Source organism: Alligator mississippiensis, chromosome 11, assembly GCF_030867095.1.
Source record: "Alligator mississippiensis isolate rAllMis1 chromosome 11, rAllMis1, whole genome shotgun sequence".
In the NCBI taxonomy this organism is placed as follows: domain Eukaryota; kingdom Metazoa; phylum Chordata; order Crocodylia; family Alligatoridae; genus Alligator; species Alligator mississippiensis.
Genome location: NC_081834.1, coordinates 74,469,055 through 74,494,055, shown reverse-complemented (window position 1 = coordinate 74,494,055; position 25,001 = coordinate 74,469,055). Strand labels below are relative to the sequence as shown.

The following is a 25,001-nucleotide window of genomic DNA, read 5'->3' as shown; positions in this document are numbered from 1 at the left end:
TGCAGATGACACAAAGCTATGGGGAGAAGTGGACACGCCGGAGGGCAGGGGACAGCTGCAAGCAGACCTGGATAGGTTGGACAAGTGGGCAGAAAACAACAGGATGCAGTTCAACAAGGAGAAATGCAAAGTGCTGCATCTAGGGAGGAAAAATGTCCAGCACACCTACAGCCTAGGGAATGACCTGCTGGGTGGCACGGAGGTGGAAAGGGATCTTGGAGTCCTAGTGGACTCCAAGTTGAACATGAGCCGGCAGTGTGACGAAGCCATCAGAAAAGCCAATGGCACTTTATCGTGCATCAGCAGATGCATGACAAATAGGTCCAGGGAGGTGATACTTCCCCTCTATAGGGCGTTGGTCAGACCGCAGTTGGAGTACTGCGTGCAATTCTGGGCGCCACACTTCAAGAAGGATGCGGATAACCTGGAGAGGGTACAGCGAAGGGCAACTCGTATGGTCAAGGGCCTGCAGACCAAGCCCTACAAGGAGAGACTAGAGAAACTGGACCTTTTCAGCCTCCGCAAGAGAAGGTTGAGAGGCGACCTTGTGGCTGCCTATAAGTTCATCACGGGGGCACAGAAGGGAATTGGTGAGGATTTATTCACCAAGGCGCCCCCGGGAGTTACAAGAAACAATGGTCACAAGCTAGCAGAGAGCAGATTCAGACTGGACATTAGGAAGAACTTCTTCACAGTTCGAGTGGTCAAGGTCTGGAACGGGCTCCCAAGGGAGGTGGTGCTCTCCCCTACCCTGGGGGTCTTCAAGAGGAGGTTAGACGAGTATCTAGCTGGGGTCATTTAGACCCAGCACTCTTTCCTGCTTATGCAGGGGGTCGGACTTGATGATCTATTGAGGTCCCTTCCATCCCTAACATCTATGAATCTAAGAACCTTCTCTGGGCAATATCCTTACACTGACACGGCTACAACCACACCCCTTAACACACACAAGTGACACAAGTTTTGCTTTCAGCAGTTTGTGGTGCAGATTCACAGAAACCCCATGCACCACTGCCTGAAACCTGGCAGGCCTCATGCCCGCACGAGGGGCGATGTATGTGGCAGGACAGGGTGGCCATGTAATGGCCCACTCTCGGAGCTGGAGGCAGCAGTTTAGTTTCTCACCCATGAGCAGGGTAAGAACATCTCCCTGCTGAGCTCCTGAGCCAGGAGAACTTGGAGGCATAAGGGCTGGGGTATATGAGGAGGAGGAGGCCCCACATCATCCTCGCACCACCTAAAACTGCACCCTGGCAGAGTAGGGAGGTCTGGATGGGACCACCGGTGGTGCAGCAGCCCTATAAAATGCCAGAACTGTGAACATCCCTGGTGAAAGGCAGGTAGGAGAAGGAGGCACCTGATAACCTCCAGCCACTTCACAGTCCTGGCTGTGGAAAGCCCAGACCTGTAAGATCTGAGAGAAGCCTGAGGCTTACTGGTTGCAGTGGAATTGTAAGGGTGAGGACAGGGGCTACCAGCCCTGCAGTTTTCCCCCCGCTGGGCCTGAACACACACACACACACACACACACACACACACACACACACACACACAACATCACACATAATGAGTTTTTCTTGTCAGCAACTTGAGGTGCAGTTTTCCAGAAACCCCTACACCTAGCTCCTTGAAACCTGGAAGGCCTCATGCCCTCAGAAAGGGCTACCATCCCTGCTGTTTTCATCGAAATCTGACAAAAAGTGATCAAGTTATAGGTATTTCAGTGATTCTCCCTTATAGTCTATGGCCGAATCTCTGAATCTGCGCTGAATCGTCCAAAACCGATTTGGCCTAATCGATTTAGAACAGTGATCCGAATTGCTGAATCAAATCACTGTCCTCCGAATTGGTCGAATCCAAATTGAATACTTCCCTGTTTGCACAGGCCTACTCCCCCGTTTTATTTTTCTTTTGTCCTCTGTTTATATCGTTAGTTGTTCGCAAGTGCTCACAGGGAACATTATTCATATCACAACTTGTATTAACTTTGCAGTGGTGGGGTATTTTTTTCTCCATCATTTCTACAGAGGAATTTTGTGATCTAAAAGTAAAGTAGCAGGGTCCTTGCTCGATTCTTCCGCCCTTTATTTACATGCAGGAATACTTCGAACTGCAAATGTTCTTACTCATTGTAATGCGACTCCTCGTTGAGTCAGGAACTACCAAGTGTTGAGGTGGAAGAACAGAAACAGTCTGTTAGGCCCAGGGCAAATTGGTCCAACCAAAATTTTAAGGGTGAGAAACTGCTGGAAGGGATTTGAGTGTTATATTAAATCATACTTATGAATTCAGGATACATTTTGATCATGAGCATCCAGAGGTCAAGGAGAAGTCCTCCCTCCTGCTCCCATGTGCTTCTACACATTTAAATAGATAAGCAAGAAATGACCCAATCCTTTACCCTTAATTCCCTGTGAATAAAAAGCAGAGATTCACAGCCTCACAGGATTTAGAAGCATCCATAACTGCTACTGAGCTGATGAAAACAAAGAAAAACATTTAGAAAAGTCAAAATGCCCAAGCTATTTTTTGTCAGAAAAGTATTTTTTTTTTAACTTCAAAAAATGACAAATTTCATCCAACTCCAACTTGAGCAGCACACATTTCTATATCAAAACTAACCCAACAGTGCACATGATACCACCTGGAACAGTTTTGAATGACATTTTGTGTAACAGTAAGGTGCTCTAGTGACTCGGTTTGGATCCTGTAGACCTCCTGACACAGAAGTTCCTCTGCTAGAATCCAGTGACACAGGATTGGACAGCAGATGACTTTGTAGTTTCCAACATCAGATCCAATACCTATTGCAAAGGCTCTAGCTAACTGGAATAGACACTGGTTTGTTCCCCAAATGAATACTGACACCATTTTACCTTTCCACTGCTTTCCAAGTGAGGCTTAAAAAATGAAGCACTGGAAGTGTAGTTCCCCTTGTTTCCCCCTCTATAATTACTGCATGTAGCAGTGTTGAAATATATGAATTGTGTTGACAGATTGTCACATAGTTCACCGGTTGATTTTGCATAATTACAATAGTTTCTCACTTGATTGTTTCTCTAATTTGCAGTCTCAATTATATAAGTTAGATTGATTAACAGAGGTGCTTGCTTTGCGTACCTTGTAGCAGAATATACAAATGGTGCTCTCTCCTTGGGCTGTTTAATCCTTTGGCCATGTTGTGTATTATCCTCTGCAGAGGCAGTTCTCTGCCTGGGTGAGAAAGACAAAGCATTGATGAAATGAGAATATCCTTCCCTGAGTGCTTGCTAGCATTTTGCTTAGGCTGAATTTTACAGCTGGCAACTCTTAAAAAAAAAAAAAAAAAGGCTGATTTTTATGTTTTTTTATAATGGTTAGAAAAGGATGCTGAAAACAAGGACTTCTGTGTTTTCTACTCAGCTCTGTCACCAAAACCATGGAACAGTATACTTAACTTTTCTGGACCTCAGTTAACTTGAGTGTGAAATAATTCACATTGATAATTATGTAGATGCTTTCACTGAAGGATAAACAAGTGATTCAAACTTACAAAAAATAATACTTATGACTAATAATGTACCCAAACAGGGTCCCCAACAGTGTTGCTAGTTGGCTCAAGGCCATCACTGCAAAACACTGCAAAAAACTTCCTGTCAAAAATGTTAAATGCTCGATTTAATTTGCAAGATACACATTCGATAGTAGTGATTGTTATGAAAGGACGACAGATTCTGTTAGCACTGGAGGACATTTTATTCTTCACAAGTAAGTCATCTTATGCAGAAATAAGTTAGGTGCTTAGTAGTGAAATACTTCAAAAGAAAAAACAAACACCTTATGAACTTGTTTAAAAGTTTATTGTAAATGATGCAAAAACACAAATAACTAAAAACTAGCAGTAGAAGACTGCCATATATAAAGCTTTGCTATACGCTTCAACGTTAGCAAGTCTTATGGACTAATTTCCTTCTTAAAAGGGAGCCTGATTCTCCTTTCACTTAAAAAGGCACAAATCCAGGAAAAAAATTACACTAAAAATGAACGAGTTACATTGTCATGAATGAGTGGAAATCAAACGTTGGGTGCCTTTCAAAGAAACCCAAAACTTTGAGGCTGAAAAGGCTGTTTTGCTTCACTCCAAGCAGAAAATAGGAGAGGGGGAGAAACTGGTTAGAAAACAGAACAAAACTTAAGTGACGTGGTAGGTCTCTCGGAACTGAATCACTGCTTCATGGATGGACTCATCAGAAAAAAATCCACACAGCCCTCTGTGCTGTGGATTAGGTTTTATTTCACTAGGCTCACATGACCTGCCTGGGACACCTACCAAGGGGCAACGTATCCCACCCATGAGTCTTTTGGATTTGTCACAGGGTCACAGCTGCCAGGAAAAGAGGCTTTTATTAACAGCACCTGGAATAGCATAGCAACTGTCTGCTCATTAGTAATCAGGCACATCTTCAACCCAAGAGTGGGTTTTTTATTATTGTTGTGTGCTGCTTTACATCTCAAGGCCTCCCTTTAATTGGCATCTGTGAAGATTCAAATCCAGAACATTTTTTTTGTTTGGTTTTGGTTTTCAAGCTGGCTGGCACTGAAACCACCTCCTGGCTTTGATGTATATTTGCTACACAAAGCATTTTCAACTCCACCAAAAATGGTACAGAAGAAACCTGGGCGTGATCTTGACCATGACCTTACATTGAATAAACTAATTAAATGGTAAGAAGTGGCCTGTGCTACAGGGTTCATGCTTTTTACTAAGAGAAAGTTCCTTTTCTCTCTGCAAGACAGGTGTAGGTTTTGCATTGGGAGGCCTGAAAATACTGGGTCATGGCAATGGCATAATCTAACTCCTCATTTTGAGCTACACTCAAATACACCAGTTGAGACTGACCCTATGAGCTGAAAATGCATTTAGGATGTTTATCATTATTGCTTGTATTTTTATATTGCAAGTAAAATTGTCAAAAGTGCCCAAAGTTGGTTAGGAACTCAAATGCCACTTGAAGAAACACAATGAACAAAGAAGTCTCCACCTCCCCAAAAAAACAAACCTAACAATGAAGCATCAAAATCACTTCAGCATTTCTAACCTTCTCATTTGCACAGTTTCACATTAATGATTTTCCTGTTAACAAAATGCTTTTGGTATCCAAGCTGCACATTTCTGAAGCGAGCTTCTGATAAGAAGCTGCATTTTTCAAGCAGAATCTGCACCCTCAGCCTTTGAGCCCACAATTACAGCTCATCTCTTGATATCATAGGCATTCAAGGTTCTTTGGATGAATCTGGTATCTTTTATTAGACCAACTTAAATAGTCGGGGAAAAAAAATTCCCCCAAGTATTCAAGTTGGTCTAATAAAAGATAATCAGAATCACCCAAAGCACCTTGTCTGCCTGTATCCTTAGACCCACAGGGCTACAACCTACACCCCTATTAATACCATGTAGATGTCAGGCTTGTAGTTAGTAGACACGAACCTTGGCTACCCAAGGGTGGATGCTTGCTGATTTCTTCTGATCTGTTGAGGGGCTGTCACCAAATACTCTTTCTGACAGTCAGAGAAGAGCAACTGTAGACATTTCCCAAACTATCCATTTCATCCCAAACTTTACAAACAGGCTTATACCCACTCAGCAAAATGCCCAACTGCCCAAACTATTTCATCCCAACACTAATAAGTAGTGTTTTTTTCCCCCCAAAAGAGAGAGAAATGAAAAAAACAAACCCAAAAGTTAAAAAAAAATAAAAGGACCAAACAAGTCTTTACTTCACCACATATATGCAAGAACCCGCACTCCCTTTGGCAGCCTTTAATCAAGGCCAGAACAAGTCTCAGCTGCGGTGGGTTCAGTTCCAAGGCTCTGCTTTAACCCTTTCCTCTCCTCCTACAGACAGGATCCTTTAGGGCCATGGCAGTGCCAGCAACCCCGGTAGGAAATAAGCAACACAAACTGTTCTCCAGGGAAAGTGGATGAACAGAAAGCAAGACCAGAAATACCGTGGTGTGAAGGGACGTTCTGGAGTCACAGATACACAGCAGAGGCTCGCATGTTGTGTGTTCACAAAACACACACACAACACCCCCACCACCCCTTCTGTTTTCAAACTCACAAAACATTTTGGAAAACAGGCAGGGACCCTAATTAGGCCTTTGTCTAGGAACAGCGTTTCTAAATATTGCACGCAGTTTTGAAGCAATACTGGGGATGCACTTATGAAACAAACTAATTTTGGGGCAGCATCTGTTGGGGATAATAGCTTTATTATAATAAAACAATGTTGGTGTCTTCTAGATTTACTTCCTCCCAATTCAGCAGATATATTTTGTTCACAAAATAAGAGAAGTTACATAAAAGAGGCAGATGAAGTTACTGACATACTGCAAGACAATGTCCGTTAGCAGGGGGCTGTAAGACCTGCTTTCAGGTGGCTTGTATTTGCTGCTCTACATTTGCAAAAATGATAAGCAGTTCTTCTTCGTATTTACTTATGGAGCTGGGTATTCATGTCATAGGAGCTAAAGCTCAGGAGCAGGGCAGACACCTTGCCAACGTGCTTCCCACAGGTCTGCCAAAAACCGTAACTGAATCACATACTCTTTGAAAGCACTCAGTGTCTTAACTAAGTATCAGGCTTTAACCTTTTTTATTGACAGACCATCTGCAGACACTTCCTTAGTCTGATGAAGGTATTTATACCTGAAAGCTGGCAAAGAAGAATTTTTTCCAACTATTTGAATTGGTCCAATAATAGATATCAGATTCACCCAAAGAACCTTGTCTGCCTATGTCCTTAGACCAATACAGCTACCATTTGCACCCCTGAGGCTTTCACCTTGGCAGCCGTTGTCCGAGTACTGAGGAAGACATCCATGTGCAACAGGGGGAGTGTCACTGGGGCCTTGATGGTCCTAGAAATGTATGAGGCGAGAAGGGGTGGGAAAGCTGTGACATCTGCAGCTGGACCAACTGTACAGCTGGGAGAGATGTTGGACAAGGTTTCCATGGCCTTCTCCAAATGTGGGCTCAGTATGGAGAAGGGCACTTTGGACCTGAAAGCTTGGCCAACAGGCCCCCAAGCACACAACAAAGGAAAGGAAAAGTATCCCTAATACTAATAATACTAATAATATTAATAACAGCAGATGCTAAACTATACTGTGTTTACACAATCCTGCATAACTTAGAGCCATGGGTTTTCTGAATGTCTGTACCACACAGGATTTGAAGCGCCATTCACTGAGGTGCCAAAGCCTGGTTGTGAGACATTGCGGTGTTCAGTGAATGCCCCCCACATCATACTAGGGACACTAGCACTCCCCTGGCCCCTAGGGCTCCTGTGAGAATCAATGCACCGCAAGTTATGGGCATGGGGGAGATGGACCTGAGAGCCGGGCACATGAGAAGAGAGGGACAGTGCAGGCCCAAGAGTCCCTGTCCTCGCTGCACATGAGGCAGGGCCCTATTTGAGTCCCTGGCCAGGGCTGGCTTGGAGAAAGCTCAGGGATAAGAGCCCCGCACTGGCTCTGTGCAGGGCAGTAGCTCAGGGGACAGGAGCAGGGGCACTACCTTTTGCAGGAGCATGAATGCAAGCAAGCAGCTCCTGGTGCAGGCAGGAAGGAGGCAGCAGCCGTGAAGAGAGCACAACCAGTGTTGACAGGTGTACAATAATTGTCATATATGCATGGTAATTTCCACCCTTGTATGATGTAACAGCAATACTAGTAAAAGTGTTCAAAATACATGATAATTTGTGAGGCAGCTCATTAGGGCAGCATACGCAAAACCCAAGTCCCCGTCAGGATGTCTTAGCTGGCTTTTGGCTTTGCTGTTAACACTTTCTTGTGACTGTTTGCCTCAAAATAAAGTAATGCTTCCACTCTGAGGATCCAGTTCTCACACACTCACTGACAATATACAGTAAATAGGAAACAGGCTTATTTGTATATTTATTTGCATATTTTCAGTGTACAATAGTTTTTCAGCAAAGATGATAATTTTGAGCTTCTAATATGATCATTTTATATTTAAGACATGGCAATGCTAATCCCAGCAGGGGCTGGAGGCTATGCAATGCCCAGCATGTGGGCACTGTGCTTTCAGGGTGCAGCTTTGGCACCAGCAGTGACTGGGGTGGGGTGGGGGACATCAAAAGCAGCTGGAGGAGAAGAGGGACTGTAGGGCTGCAGACACCTAAAGACATCCCATCTGGTGCCTCCAAGAGGCAGGCAGGATAAAAGAAATATACTGTAAGGAGAGGTGGACTGAGGAGTCTCTCCATGCCATTTCTTCCTCTGTGAACAAGGTGGGGAGGCTAATTATACATTCTGCCTCTGTGGCTCTATAGAAATGAAAATGCTAATTGGTTTTCTTGAAGTTTGATTGAAAATTAATAGGACTTCACTAGAGATTTGTTGAATGGGACCAGAGTTAAAATTACATTTGATTCCAATCCGGCTTAAAATCAAGAGCAGGGAATTTGAAGACAGTGGCTCGATGCTTTTTCAAATGCAGAGGATACAGACTTGTCTGTTGGTATCACCGCAAAGATGAGTCCTTGCTTTAAAAAAAAACAGGGCGGGGGCAGGTTTGGGTGAATGGCAGAGCAGGGCGGCTCAGAGCAACACTCCAAGAAGCATATGCCATTTTCTTTTCTTCCGATGTCTGTGTAATGCAAAGTGATAGACTGGATACTTGTCACTCCCTGAGTCAAGGGCACTTCTTACCCCATTGCCGGGATTCTTTTTCTATCTCAGAGCGCTTAAATTGTCAAACCAGTCTGTGCTTCCCTGAGCTAGGAATAAATGGTCACTAGCAACCCCATCAGAAACCTACAGTCCTTTGGAGCGTTTCATAACAGTGAATCAGCCACAGTAAGTGTTCATCAGCTCATCTAAGAGCATCCCTGAGGGGGGCCCTGCAAGGTCTGAACCTCGGGCTGGAACTGGGGGGGGGGCAAGTTTACCCTCGCTCCCTCCCAGCAGGGCTGGGTTTCCATGGAGACCGGCCCCAGCAGCGCTGGCAGCACCAGCGGTGCCAGCCTCTTCCTGGTTGGGGGCGCTGAGGGGGACCTGTGATGAGCAGGTGGTGGCAGCGGCACTGGAAGGATTGGCTATTGGGAATTCTGGGGTGGCTATAGCCCCCGCAAGCCCCTCCCCAGCGCTTCTCCTGCTGGCAGGGCTTGGAGCTGCTCTGGGGCTGGGCTGGGATCTTGCGGCAGTGACAGCCAGGGCAGAGCCGTGATCTGCAGCCTGCGTGTCCTGGGCAGGGGTGTGCAGGCAGTGGCCCATGGCTCTGCCCTGGCTCCGGGCCATGCTGTCACCACCACAGCATCCCAGCCCAGCCCTGCACCAGCTCCCCTGTCCTGCCACGCGCCATGCCAGAGCCGTGGAGGCCAGTCTCCACAGAAACCCCGCCCTCCTGCTATCACAGCACAGCTGCTGCTGGGCTCTCCATGGAAACTGGCCCCAGCCACACAGGCAGGGGCTTCTGGGAAATGGAGTCTGGCCACCGGCCAGATCCACTGTTTTGCCCACCCCTTATTTAAGGTCTAGGAAGCTCATATTCGGAGGCTGTACCCCTAACTCCCATGCTCAATAGCTAGTGACGCACCTTTCCTCCCACCATGTGTCCAATCCCTTTCTGAATCTAGCTGAACTGCCCAGTGCCACCACAGCTGGTGGCAATGAGGCCCACACTTTAATTACATGCTATGCGAAAAAGAACTTACTACCTCTGCGTTCCATTTTATGACCCATAGTTTTTGTATTGTGAGAAACCGTAAATACTGCATCCCTATTTACTCTCTCTTCCCCACTTAGTATTGTGTAAACCTTTATTATATCCCCCTCAAGCATTGCTTTTCTCTGTTGTGTTGTTTCAAAACAATGTTCCAGCAGTCTTGAAACTTCTTTATTGCCAACCACTGATGCCCTGTTGTAACCAACACAGTTCAAAATGAAATGTCCTTAAAAAACAAACGAAAAACAAAATTTTCCTTTAAACAATTTAAAAAGTTTGTCCAAGTTAAATTGTCAGCCTTTGTCCACAGGGCATGCGTGTGCATGTGTGGCTGTTAAAAATGGTATTTTTTTGATGAAATGTCTTACCAAAATACTTCCAACTAGTTCCTCCTGCAGCTCTGGAATCTCACTTAAAGCAGGAGTTTCTACTGAAGCTGAAGAGCTAGGTACCTTATTGAAGGAAGAACCACACACACCCCTTCAATCACTGAAAGAGGAAGTAATGCTATGTTAGTATGGTGTACTGTTTGGATGATGCTCCATAGAGATCAGTGCAAGATTGGGGGCCTTGGTAGTCTATCATTGTTTTTGGACCAGGAGATACTAGGACATTTAAAAGAATCAAGGATGCTGGCTTTTGAAAACAAGTACCAACAGTTTGCTGGTGGTTTAGGCAGCTATGAAATCTGATTTATAGTGCCTTTTAATCCTTATTTGAATTCACCTTGTGGGAATGCACAGTAATAAAACATTCTGCAATGTTACAACTGCCAAGCTGTTCAAGTTTCAAGCGCTATGTACAGAGAAATGCCATACATTTGGATTTTTCATTCATTTAGTCACACCACTATGAACCCTTTAACTATAACTTAGTTCAGTTGTGGGTTCTGTTTCTTGTTGTACATATTTATATATTAAATGAGAAACAAAAGCAGAAACAGATCCTTCCAAGGCTGCCATCCGTCTGCTATGGCAATGCAAGTAACGCTAACAAAGTTTGACATATATGTTTGAGGTGAAATTAAAGTAACAATGCAAAGCAACAAATGGAAGCTGTTGATCACAGGATTTGCTTTAGTGCATGCTGTAATACACACGCTTACCATGTGAGATTGAGGAGCTTGCTCACTCACTGGAAGGGACAGGGGATTCACCACCTTGCTTAAAATGCTTTATTTGAGGGGGGAAGAGGGGAGATATTGAGATGGGAGACCAGCAGATAAACTGGAAACCACATTGGCAGGCCCTCTTGAGAAAGCAAGTATACCAAGGTGCGGAAAGAAGCTGGGTCTTGTGTTGAAGCAACGTTCAGGTGCTCACAAGTAACATCTTCTACTCCTAGGTCTGCCACAGATTTGACATGTGACCTTGGGAAAGTCTCATCATTAATTTCTTTCTGGAAGTATGTGCTGATTCAGAAGTCTAAGTACTATCACAAATGAAGTTGGCACAGAGAAAGCTCAAGTGTCAGTGAAAGCCGGAGACTTAAAGGCTATGGGCCTGGATCACTGTAGAAAATAAAATGAGATTCTGTAGGTGCCTATGAGCAATCTGAGCTCCAGTTTCCTATACATTAAATATGGGGAGGCCACAATCAATCTTTTCCTTATTGCCCATCTAGAAGGTAAATTCTTCAAGGCAGGGACTGTATCAAACTATGTGTGTACAGCTGCCTAGCACAATAAGGTCCTCATTACAGTCTGGGGCTTTAGGGACCACCGTAGTAAATATGATAATTAGCACTAGTTGTCATAGCTGGTTTTGTCCTGACAATCTCAATACAGCCCCTGCTGTCTCCAAGGAGGAAGGTAAGTTGTGCCAGGAGAAATAACCCTTGCCAGGCTTTCCCTCTCCATTGCAGTTCAGTTATGCTACTGGCAGGTTGGAGTCCAAGTCCTTTTCAACCTAGTGCTGCCACTTGAAGCACCGTGTGCCCACAGGGGACTAAGAGGTTTCCTTATTTCCTAGAGCAGAAAAGCAGCAAGGATTTTGAATTTACCAAATAGCTCACAGAGAAATGTTAACCCACCTTCTGCCACCTTCCCTTCTGTGGAGTAGTAACTAACTGCATGAAAAGACCTACTGGTTGGGTGCATCTACATTAATGTGAAGCAATAAACCCTGGAGTTTATTGCTTCGGAGTTTAGTGCTCCCAGACATGCTGTTTGAACGTTTGCCCAGGACTGCAGCATGTTGAGCCAGCTTGGAGGAGCCCCGGGTGGTGGGGGGCCCTGGGGTCAGCCTGCAGGCCCAGGGCTGCTCCCCTTGGCTCAACATGCTGTGGACAGGCTGCCTAGGGCATAAGGGTGCTTCAGTGTGGGGTTAGCCGGTAGGCTTCATTGTAAATAAAAGTTAAAAAGGTCCCACATTCAGTATACCATACAAGTGGAACAAGCTCTTTCCCTGCTATTCCTCCTCCTCCCCACACCTCAAATTCCACTACTACTAACATCATTTGTAAGGAAAGGGAAATTGGAAGGTTAAAAGAAAAGACTCTACTATGGATGCTCCACTCAGGTTAAACTGAATTATAGCTCATTTCAATTAGAGTTAATTACGTTTCAGAATATTAATTTGATCTGTAAATCCATTGCTATCAACGTCAACTTCCAGTTGAAAGTCTGTGGGGTTTCAGTCATGATGTTTTCCAGGGCATAGGCTCTGAAGTAGCTGCATGGGATAGAAGACATGCAACAAACTAGAACTCTTGGTTCCAAAATGATTTGCTGGGATGGAATAGGAGGCCAATATGCAAAATCCAGGTCTGTGAAAATGCAGATACAATGCAGTGAGGAACAGAGGCTATGGGAGACAACAGGTATGAGACAGATGCATGGCAGGGAAAGGAGGAGTGTTGACCTGGTGATAAGAACCTAACTGATAAAATGTAGAGAGGTTACCTGGGGTTAACCAGATAACAAGCAGGGTATAATGTGCCATAAATCCAATGTCTATATGTAGTCCAGGATGTTTTGCATCCACTACATTTATGAAGTGCAGTTTTACCCTAATTTCCATGCCTGTAATTCTTCTGGGCAAAGAAATGCTCTCAGTGTTAATTACCCTTGTGTTCATTCCCCGTGGTCAAGTATTTAAAGAAAAAAGGTCACTTTAAAAACCCCACTCTGTCAAGTACATGTGGGGAAAACATGTCTTTGCAAGTTTACTGAAAAATGACCGAAGACACTTGCAAGCACTGACTCCAAACTTCTTTCTGATGAACAGGCAGAAAAGACATTTTTCCTAGACTGCCTGTGAGCAGCAATCAGTGCTGAGCAATAAAAACTCATCCGGGACCTGGCAGCGATGCTCTCACCGTTGCAAGAAAGGAAAAGCTCCCTCTCCCTAAGGACCGTCATTTTGGTTCACATTATATGAAAATGGAGACGTAGTGAGGAAAAACAATAGAGAACACCACAAGATCAATGATTAGATGCTTTCACACACAAAATTCTTCCTTTGTTGACACAAAATTATCCCACATGCCCCTTGCCAGATCAGCTCTTGCTCAGATTTTCTAGCAGTGCTCAGAACCCAAAGACCTGAGCTCTTCCAAAAATTGTTCCCCTTTTCTGATACATAAATGGGAGCTGAGCTCTCTGGAAACCTGCACTGAATGCATGCATTGGTGGTCCCTCGAGGTTGAGGATGACATCCATCAGGCTTGATGGGTCCTCAGGTGACTGCGGAGACTGATTCTAGATACACAAATTCTTTGACAATGGGGGCATGTTGTTGCATGGGGGGAGTGGGATTCAGAGTCCTGAGTTGGCCTCTTATGCTTCCTCCACCACCACCGTTCCACCTCAGTATCATGTCATTGGGCCTCGAACTGGCAGACACCTTGGTGGACCAGGTAGTGCCATGCTGAATGGTCAGCAACTTGCTCCTCCCAGCCATTGGTGTCTATGCCCCGGTGCTTGTGGGTGACCTTGAGATTGTCTTTGTACTGTTTCCTTTGGCAGCCCTTTGAGCATTGGCCAGTGGAGAGCTGGGAGAAGAGAATCTGGTGAGAGAGGTGGTTCTTGGACATCCAGACTCAGTGGCCTATTCATTGGAGTTGATTTCTCAAGAGCAAGGCTTTGATGCTGGTTGATGCAGCTTCATGGAGGACGCTCATGCTAGTCTGGCAGTCCTCCCATTTGATCCATAGGATTTGATGCAAGCACCACCGGTCAAAGCTCTCGAGGGCCTTAATGAGGTATGGGTAGATGGTCCAGGTTTCACTGCAGTAGTGGAGGGTGGTCAGCACAAGAGCCTTATAAACCCGGACCTTCATCGACTTCCCAAGGTCTCTATTTTTGAAGACACATTGTCACAGCTTGAAGGCAGTAGCACTGCAGCAGCTGACCCGGTGCTGGACTTCTTTATTGATGGTAGCCCATTGAGGGAGGTGGCTGCCGAGATATGGAAGGTGCTCCACATACTGCGGAGCCTCCCCGTCTATATAGATACTGCGAGGAACGATCAGTTCTCCAGCAGGCCTGGGAAGGGTTGGTGGAGAAGCTTCATCTTGGCAGAGTTCAGGGACAGGCCAAGTCTCTTGTACAAAGTGTTGAAGAGCTCTAGGGTCGCTTGCACATCCTGTGCAGAGTGAGCCATCATGCAGCAATCGGAAGCACACTTAAGGTCGTGGGTGTCCTTGGTGGTGAGTTTCATTTCAGGTTCAGATCTGAGTGAGTGGAAGATTTGAGTGGACTGAATGCATGGATCCCTACCTCATCATTCGTTCATTCTCCTTCCTTTTATTACTACTATCATAGAAACAGATGTCCCTTAAGCCTGAAAAATATGAATTTTTAAGACTTAAGGACAGTGTTGCATTTGTAAGGAACAGTTTTTAACTTGAAAGATTAGAGGACGTTTCAGGTGGCTGCCCAGATGGAAATTAAAGCTCCCCTAATGACTTTGCAAGCACTTCCTGTCTAGAACGGCTTCTCAGTAGAACACACCTAAGACATTTAAGCTCTTACTCAGCACATAATGCTCTCTCTGACTACTGTCAGCCAGGTACTGGTTTCTAACTCATTACTGTGAAGTGTAATAATCACCTCGGCTGCAACACAGGCAGTCAGGCTTTTACCAGACAGAATCAGTGATGAAAAGCCAGAGATAGAAACCAGGAAGTCTGAGGCGTGCAGAAAAGAAATCTCAGGACTTGCGTTTAAGTCGGCAGGCCCGGATGAACTCCATCTGAGGGTACTGAAGGCACTGGCTGACTTCATTTCACAGCCACTGGTGGGAATATTTGGACACTCGTGGCACATGGGCCAGGTCCTGGAGGACTGGAAGAGGGCCAATGTGGTCCCCATTTTCAAGAAGGGGAGGAAGGAGGACCCAGGCAACTATAGGCCAGTCAGTCTTACCTCCATCCTTGGCAAAGTCTTTGAAAAAAATTATTAAGGCTCACATTTGTGAGAGCTGTTACACCTCAGCTCTGTATTCTTGGGCAACCCTGGCACAGGATGCAGTCTGTCTGACTCACAAGGACTCACCCCCCCTCTCCCTCCCCTCCTCTACCTAAACAAAACTGATTAAGATGCAGTGAGAGACGCACCTAAAACTCTCCAGATAAGGGTGATAAGAGTGAAACAACTGCCCTAGGTCTCATTTACATCCGAGATGGAACCAGATGACCATTCATTTACATGAGAGTTGGAAAACAGAAAGCCTGAAGCAGAGACTGCAGTGAATTCTGGGACCAGAGAAGCAGGAGAGCGCTGCATGATGGGGAATCTGTGCTTCCAACGTTAATTAACCCATGTTCACACACACCCAGCTCAGCATTTATCAGACCAGTTCTAATCTGGATTTGCTAAGGACTTTTCTCCCCCCAGACACACACACACAGCTCTAAGTTTAATAGGCATCTTGGGCCGTACATTCCCCGGTCCCACTATGGGAGGCCTATTTAAACTTGATTGACTAAAACTCGGTTGCCGGGTTAGGGAATGCTGAGGGAAGAGACCGAGTCAGAGGGGGTATGGGCAACATTTGAACAATGGTTAAGGGTTCATCACAGCATCCAGCCTGCTGGAGCCCTAATCACAGGTGTTGTCGTATCTTTCCTGAGACGACTGGTGGGAGTCCTCTCCACAAAAGGTTATGAGTACCCCAATAATTGCTTTAAGTCTGCTAAAAGACTATAGTAAAATCTGGAAAAGTCATGCTAAGCTGAGGCTTGTGCACAACAAGTAAAAATCCAAAATCCTGATGCTGCAAGCTATCTATTGTTCCTGAAGAAACCATGAGATATCCCATCAGGATATCTGCCATCCATAGGAATCTCAAGCTGGCTCCCAAGTATTTGGGTTACTCCCTAATCTTAAGTGTTTCCTGATTATCAATCAGTTTCCTGAGATGGTCCAAACCAGATAACCCCTTGTCAATAGAAAAGACAATGATTTACACTACTGAGGGTGCTTCAAAGCAGCTGAACTGAGGGTATAAAAATCTGTAAGTGTGTGCGCATAAAAAAAAGAAGAAGAAGCAGCAGGGAGAAAGAAAAGGAGAAAGAAAGAAGAAGAAGAAAACTCCTGTGCTGACACCATCCCCTGTCGTTCTTGGGACGCTGGAAGAACAGATCGTCTCTCTGTTCAAGGATTGTGCTACAGACTGTGCCTGTCAGCTTTGCAGCCTGGGTACCGTGGACTCGGTGAGATTCCCAGCGTTCTCTCTTCTTTCTAGGCATAAACTTCTGAACCTGAACTATATCAGTTAAGCTTGAGCTAAGTTTCCCCAAATACTTAGTGAAACCAGGGTAGTATTGTCATTGTTTGTGCTTGTTTTTCTTTTGCATCTCTATTACTACTAGTACTATTATATATTTCATATGCTTAGCAATAAATAACTTTTATAGGCAAACTGGTAGTAATTGGGTATATTTTTCCTTCTCTGCTTCTTTTTCCTCCTATGCTCTGCAGCAACGCTTCTTTTACCTATGCTAAAGATCCCTGTGAAGCCTAAATTATTGTGGGGTTTCCTCATCAAGAGGCCAAAGATTGGGACGTGCTGAGTTTGAAACACATAAGGGGATCAGCTTGTACAGGCTGATTGACCCAGTTTGACTCAGACGTGCCCTTATGAACTGAATGCTGGCCCATGAGGGTGTCAGCTGGACACCCAGCCAGATTCAGAGGGATTCTGTTTACCTGTGTGCTTGTGTTTGACTGCATTTTATTGTCGCTCTTATGAACTGATTCTTGGCATATGAGGGTGTCAGCCTGTCCATGCTGATCAGCCCGGCCAGATCAGGCGTGTCACGTTAATTTGTGTGTGTTTGTGTGTATGACTGATTTGGTGACTGGAGGAACCCAGTCCCATTGAGATTGAGTCCTGCAAGATAGCTCCACTGGGGGTGAGGGCTTCCAGAAGGGAGAAATACAGCTCCATATAGTAACACAAGCAGCACATGGACAGAATCACCAAGACCCTAGAAACTATCCCTAATAAATGAGCACACCCCAAAGTAATGGGCAAATTTGGTAACAGAGACCAGCAGGAAAAACTATGCTGAGGGGAAACCAGCATGGGTTAATAGCAGGTAGATCATGCCTGACTAACCTAGTCTCTTTTTATGACCAGGTTACAAAATGCCTGGACGCTGGAGTAGGGGTAGACGTTATTTACTTAGAATTCAGGAAGGCCTTTGATACGGTATCCCACCCCATACTGGTGAACAAGTTAAGAAGCTGTGACTTGGATGACTACACAGTCCGGTGGATGGCAAATTGGCTAGAGGGTTGTACCCAGAGAGTCGTATTGGAAGGGTCGGTATCGACCTGAAAGGGTGTGGGCAGTGGGGTCCCTCAGGGCTCGGTCCTTGGACCGATACTCTTTAATGTCTTCATCAGCGACCTGGACGAGGAAGTGAAGTGTACTCTGTCCAAGTTTGTGGATGAAAAAACTGTGGAGAGAAGTGGACACTCTGGAGGGCAGGGAACAACGACAAGCAGACCTTTACAGGTTGGACAAATGGGCAGAAAACAACAGAATGCAATTCAACACGGAGAAATGCAAAGTGCTGCACCTAGGGAGGAAAAATGTCAGGCATACCTACTGCCTAGGAAATGATCTGCTTGGTGGAACAGAAGCGGAAAGGGATCTTGGAGTCCTAGTGGACTCCAAAATGAACCTGAGTAGTCAGTGTGACGAAGCCATCAGGAAAGCTAATGGCACTTTATCGTGCATCAGCTGTTGCATGACGAACAGATCCAAGGAGGTGATACTCCCCCTCTATCAGGCACTGTTCAGACCGCTGTTGAAATATTGCGTGCATTTTTGGGCGCCACACTTCAAGAGGGATGTGGATAACCTGGAGAGGGTCCAGAGACGGGTCACTCGTATGGTTAAGGGCTTGCAGGCCAAGCCCTATGAGGAAAGACTGGGGCACCTGCACCTCTTCAGCCTCCGCAAGAGAAGGTTAAGAGGTGACCTTGTGGCTGCCTATAAGTTCATCACGGGGACACGGAATTGAATTGGTGAGTATTTATTCACCAAGGCGCCCCCGGGGGTTACAAGAAATAATGGCCACAAGCTAGGAGAGAGCAGATTTAGATTGGACATTAGGAAGAACTTCTTCACAGTTCAAGTGGCCAAGGTCTGCAATGGGCTCCCAAGGGAGGTGGTGCTCTCCCCGACTCTGGAGTTCTTCAAGAGGAGGTTGGATAGGCATCTAGCTGGGGTCATCTAAACCCAGCACTCTTTCCTGCCTATGCAGGGGGTTGGACTCGATGATCTATTGAGGTCCCTTCTGACCCTAGCATCTATGAACCTATGAATATATGACTGGCTTTGTAATCAACCAAACAAGGGAAGAGACTGAATCTGAGAGACATTTTCCACTTGGCTGTCCAAAAGAAAAAGAAATAGCTCTCACAGTCTCTGATAAACTGTTGAAAGCAGGAAGTGATATCCTGCTAGACAGATGAGGAAAAATATGTAAACAGATGATTAGATGGACCTTGAGACAAACTTGAGCAGAAGGGGGTGGGGATAATCTTTGGGGGCAGCACCATGACTCAAAGACTCTCCCGTGAGTCACATTTCTTTCTGAGCATGGGAAGGGGGTGTACTTTATTCATTTTTTGGTGGTTTATACTAACAGCAAATGATGACAATACAGAGCTGTGCCCCAAGTAGGGAATTTTCTTTCCCCTTCATAGTAGCTAGGGTCAGGAGGGACCTGAACAGATCATCTAGCCTGACCCCTGCCACAGGCAGGAATGAATGCTGGGTTCATAAGACCCCAGACGGGATCATCCAACCTCCTCTTGAATATGCCCGAGGTAGGGGTGAGGACCACCTCCCTGGGAAGTTGGTTCCAGATTTTGGCCACCCTAACTGTAAAATATTGCCTTCTGATCTCCAACCTAAACCTATTCTCCATCAGCTTATGACCATTGTTCCTCATCTCCCCAGGTGGTGCTGGGGAGAAAAGAGCTCTGCCTATTTGCTATTGATCCCCCCTGATGAGCTTGTAGGCAGCCACCAGGTCCCCCCTCAGCTTCCTCTTGCTGAGGCTGAACACATTCAGGTCCTTCAGTCTCTCCTCATAGGGCCTGTCCTGCTGCCCTCTCACCAAGAGGGTGGCCCTCCTCTGAACCCTCTCCAGGCTGGCCACATCCCTTTTGAAGTGCGGCGCCCAATACTGGACACAGTACTTCAACTGCGGCCTGACCAAAGTCGCATAGAGGGGGAGGATCACCTCTCTGGACTGTCTTGAGATGCACCTTTGGATGCACGACAAGGTCTGGCTGGCTTTGCTGGCTGCAGTCTGGCATTGGCGGCTCATGTTCATCCTGGAGTCAATAACGACTCCAAGATCTCTTTCCGCCTCCGTGCTTACCGGCTTGGGAGTTTCCCTCTTGAATGTATACTGTGGATTCCTTCTCCCAAGGGGCAGCATCCTGCATTTGTCTATGTTGAACCCCATCCTAGTCTCGTCTGCCCACTTTTGTAGTCTGTCTAAATGTAGTTGCAACATCTCCCACCCTATAAGTGTGCCCACCTTGCCCCACATCTTAGTATCATCAGCAAACTTGGACAACGTGCTTTCAACCCCCTCATCCAAGTCACTGATGAAGATTTTAAGCAGTGTGGGCCTGAGGACCAAGCCCTGGGGTACCCCACTGCTCACATTTCAACAGGTTGAGTACGGCCCGTCCACAGCTACTCTCTGGGTGCGCCCCATCAGCCAATTTTTTACCCATCCAACTGTGCGGGCATCAGTGCCACAGTCGTTTAATTTCTTGATGAAGATGGGGTGAGAGACAGTGTGAAAGGCCTTCTTAAAGTCTAGAAAGACCACGCTTACAGTGACACCATCATCCAAGGATTTAGTTACTAGGTCATAAAAGACAATCAGGTTGGTCTGGCAGGACCTGCCTTTAGTGAAGCCATGATGATTAACCCTGAGCATTATCTCCCGTGCAGGCCCCCCACAGATATGCTCCTTGATGATCCTCTCCAAGAGCTTCCCGAGAACCGAGGTGAGGCTTACAGGCCTATAATTACTTGGGTTCTCCTTCCTTCCCTTCTTAAAAATAGGGACCACATTAGTCAGTTTCCAATGCCAGGTGCCCTGGCCAGATGACCACGAATGCTCATGCAGCTGGGCCAAGGCTCCGCGATGACCCCTGCCAGCTCCCTCAATACCCTTGGGTGGAGGGCATCTGGACCTGCAGATTTTAAAAAGTCTAGCCCTTCCAGAAGAACCCTAACTACATCTGCACTGACTGAAGACTTGATAGAGCTATCCCCAAGATTGTCCCTACCTCTGGTAGGTGGGATATCCCGGTCCCTGTTCAGGAAAACAGAGGCAAAGAAACTGTTAAAAATAACAGCTTTTTTGTCTGGTGTGGCCACAAGATTACTGTTTGTGTCTTGAAGGGGCCCTACATTGCCTGGTGCTCTCTTCTTGCTCCCAATGTACTTGAAAAGGACTTTTTGTTGTCCTTAATCCTGGACGCTAGCGTGAGTGCCATCTCTACCTTGATCTTCCTAATAGCCCTCCTACACTCCCGGGCAGAGGAGGAGTACTCCTCCTTGGTGATAGCTCCTCCCTTCCACTAGTTGTATGCCTCCCTTTTAGTCCTCAGGCATTGTTGAATGCCCTTGCTGAGCCAAGGGGGTTTCTGGGCGCTCTTACCCCACTTGCTTCTTTCAGGGACTGTTATCCTTTGGGCCTGGAGGATCGTCCCCTTAAGGTATTACCATCCCTTGTGGGCTCCCATCTCCTATACCTTCTTGGCCCTAAGTGCCTCCCCCACTAGTCTCCGAAGGTCATTGAAGTTGGCCCTTCTGAAGTCAAGGGCTTTAGCCTTCATGTGAGCCCTAGACGCCCTGCGTTGGATAATGAAATCGAGCAGGTGATGATGGTTATTGCCCAGGTGGTCAAGGACCTGTAGTCCCCTCACCAGGTCATCCCCCGTGACCAGGACCAGGTCCAGCAAGGCATTACCCCTAGTGGGGCTGTGCACTTCCTGGATAGGTTGAAGGTCCTGTAATACAGCCAGGAACCTACGCGAGCGGTCAGACCTGGTTGTCTGCTCCTCCCAGCAAATGTCTGGGTAGTTTAGGTCACCCATGACAATAACGTCCCTTGACCTAACTGCCTCCATAAGCTGACTGGAGAAGTCCTGGTCTAGCTCTTCCCCCTGGTTGGGTGGTCTGTAGTAGACACCCACCGTAAGGTCCTTTCGCCCTGCCCCCCTTGTAGTTTGCCCCATAGTGTCTCTGCCCGACCCTCCTCTAACCGGAAGCTAATCCTTGATGATGTGAGGTGCTTTTTGACATAGAGCACAACCCCCCCCCCCTTTCCTGTCTGTCCTGTCTCTTCTATATAGGGTGTACCCCCAAATGCCCACTGCCCAGTCATAAGTAAGGTCCCACCAGGTTTCTGTGAGCCCTACTAAGTCTGGGTTCTTACTTGCAATCAGGAGGGATAGTTTCTCCTGCTTACACCCCATACAACAAGCATTAGTGCAGAGGCACCTGAGGGTGCTCATGCCTTCCTCCCACCCTCAGGACAGTTGTGGCCTCAGATGTTGACACTTACCTGTTCTTCCCTTCCTCTTGTCACCCTGCATGATGGTGAAGCACCCTCTCCACTTGAAGCGACCCCTTCCCCCATTGAAGCTAGTTTAAAGCCCGCCATATGAGATCAGCCAACCTAGAGGAAAAGATAGGTCTGCCATTAGGGGAGAGGTGAAACCCATCTCACCCCAGCATTCCCTCCTTACAAAAACCTGGGTTGTTGCCAAAAAACCCAAAGCCTGCCTTGTGGAACCAGCTCTGAAGCAGCTGGTTAACCATGTCAATGCAGGCCTCATGATGCCTACCCCATCCACTTACCAGGAGAATGGAGGGAAATACCACCTGAGCTCCCATCCTCTTCAGCTGGTGTCGCAAGGCCTTGTAGTCCTCCATAATGTTATCCAGCTTGCCCTTAGATGCATCATTTGTACCCACATAGACCACAACCAGTGGGTAGTAGTCAGAGGGTTTGATGATTTTAGGGATGGTCTCTGTGAAACTGCGAATCCTCGCTCCAGGCATGCAGCAGACCTGCTGTGACCAGGGCTCTGGGTGACAGATTGGACCATCGGTCCCCCTTAGGACGGAGTCCCCGAATACCAGAACTGTGTGTCTCCTTCTTGGGGTGTGCCTCTTCTGAGCCGGTGATGTACATTGACCGGCTTCAATTCCCCTGGTGACCAGTTCTTCTGCCTCCTCCTCCAGGGGCACCAGGGCTGCATACCTGTTCCCAAGGGGTGCCTGGGAAGCAGGCACAGCATCGTTCGGACTGCCCTGCCCTTGAAAGGTACCTGCTGCCACCGATTAGTTGGGCGCTGTGCACACGGGGTCTCATGCTTACCTCAGCCTGGAGCTCTGCCACCTGCCCCTCCAGAGCCTGAAGGTGCTCACAGGAGGGGCAGGTAAGGGAGTCACCAGACCCGAGTCCCAACCCCAGGCATCCCACCGGGCCACACCCACAGCTCAGGGGCAGGTGGTTGCCTGGCCCCACAAGGGCTCCATCTGGGTGGCAGCCTCAGAGGGGCTCCGTAAGGGTGGCACCATGGAGGTAGGACCCCTGGCAGCACTGAGGTGGAGCCAGAGATATATGGAGCCAGAGAATATTAAGAGCCAGAGATATATTGGGGAGAGAGATATATGGGGACAGAGACACAGAGCCACAGATATATGAGGACAGAGATATATGGGGACAGAGATTTATAGAGCAGGAGAAATATGGGGACAGAGCTGTATGGAGCCAGAGATGTAAGGGGACCAAGATAGAATTAGTCAGAGATATATGGGAACAGAGATATATAGAGGCATAGATATAAGGAGCTAGAGATATATGGTGCCAGAGATAAATAGAGCCAGAGCTATATGGGGACAGACATATATAGACCCAGACATATAGTGGGAGAGAGATATATGGGGGCAGAGATATTTCATACATTTCATAGACATTAGGGCTGGAAGGGACCTCGGAAGATCATCGAGTCCAGCCCCCTGCCCAAAGGGTAGGAAGTCAGCTGGGGTCATAGGATCCCAGCAAGATAAGCATCCAGTTTCCTCTTGAAGGTGTTCAAAGTAGGCGCTTGAACCACCTCCGGTGGCAGGCTGTTCCAGACCTTGGGGGCTCCGACAGTAAAGAAATTCTTCCTTATGTCCAGCCTGAAATGGTCTTGGAGTAGTTTATGACCGTTCGACCTCGTCATCCCTTGGGGCGCTCTGGTGAACAAACATTCCCCCAGATACTGGTGGTCACCCCTGATAAACTTGTAGGTGGCCATCAGATCACCCCTGAGCCTGCATTTTTCCAGGCTAAAGAGCCCCAGGGCTCTCAGCCTGTCATCATAGGGTCTGCTTCCCTGACCTCTCATCATGCGCGCGGCTCTTCTCTGGACTCTCTCAAGCTTCTCCACATCCTTTTTGAATTGTGGAGCCCAAAACTGGATGCAGTACTCCAGCTGCGGCCTCACCAAGGCCGAGTACAAAGGGGAGAATGACGTCCCGGGATTTGCTTGAGAAGCATCTATGGATGCAAGCCAGCGTTTTGGTCACTTTACTAGCCTCAGCATCAGACTGCAAGCTCATGTTCATCTTGTGGTCAATGATGAACCCCAAGTCTCTTTCTTCCATAGTGCTAGCCAGTGTAGCACTGCCGAGCCTATAAGGATGCTGCAGGTTTTTCTTCCCAAGGTGGAGAACCTTGCATTTATCGGCGTTGAACACCATCAGATTCTCGTCCGCCCACTTGCTGAGCCTGTCCAGGTCAGCCTGGATCGCCTACCTGTCTTCTGGTGTGGATGCTTTGCCCCAAAGTTTGGTGTCGTCGGCGAACTTGGCCAGTCCGCTTCTGACTCCAGTGTCCACATCACTAATGAAGATGTTGAACAGTATGGGTCCAAGGACAGAGCCTTGGGGGACCCCACTGGTCACAGGACACCATGATGATTGAGTTCCATCAATTACTACCCTCTGGGTCCGACCCCGGAGCCAATTTTCCAGCCAGTGGATCGTGGAGGACCCAAGGCAACAATTGGCCAGTTTCTCCAAGAGGTGATCATGGGAAAGCAGATCGAAGGCTTTTTTGAAGTCAAGATATATGACATCAATCTCTTCCTACCTGGTCCAGGTGATAGGTCACCTGGTCGTAGAAGAAAATGAGATTGGTCAAGAAAGAGCATCCACAACAAACCCGTGCTGGCTATCCCTTAAGATGTTGGCATCAGCCAGTCCATTAAGGATGGCCTCTTTAATAAACTTTTCTAAGAACTTCCCCGGGATAGAAGTCAGGCTGATGGGCCTATAGTTAGCCGGATCCACTTTCCTCCCTTTCTTGAAGATAGGCACCACATTGGCCTTCTTCCAGTCTTCGGGCACTACACCAGAGTGCCAAGAGTTTTCAAAGATCCGTGCTAGAGGCTGGGCTATGATGCTCGCCAGCTCCTTGAGTACCCTGGGGTGAAGATTGTCATGGTCGGCTGACTTGAAGGTATCCAGCTTCTCAAGATGTTCCTTCATGAAGTCAGCATTAATGGAGGGCAGGGGGTCACCCTCATCCGGACTTCCCTGTCCCGTAGTGGGCATGGGCATCCCATGGGACTGATGAAAGACTGACGCAAAGTACCTATTTAATGGGTTGGCTTTTTCCTGTGTGTCAGGTGTCAGTTGCCCCATCTGGTTCAGCAGGGGTCCAATGTTGCCCCTGCTTTTCCTCCAGCTCCCCACATATCTGAAAAAGGACTTTTAAT

The 25,001-nt window shown here is 47.0% G+C and overlaps 1 long non-coding RNA gene across 3 annotated transcripts in view; it reads right to left on the bottom strand.

Moving 5' to 3' along the window:
- The window catches only part of LOC132244247 (uncharacterized), a 48,350-nt gene that overhangs the window by 5,051 nt on the left and 18,298 nt on the right, over positions 1 to 25,001 (bottom strand). Inside the window, exons 1-2 of one of the 3 annotated variants that reach the window (XR_009455837.1) lie at positions 5,468 to 5,813; positions 3,121 to 3,213 (exon numbers count right to left, since the gene is read on the bottom strand). The exons of the other annotated variants lie outside the window; for them this stretch is intronic. This is a non-coding gene — a long non-coding RNA (uncharacterized LOC132244247). Of the gene's footprint in view, positions 1 to 3,120; positions 3,214 to 5,467; positions 5,814 to 25,001 lie in introns of those variants that run through there. 3 annotated transcript variants of the gene reach the window in all.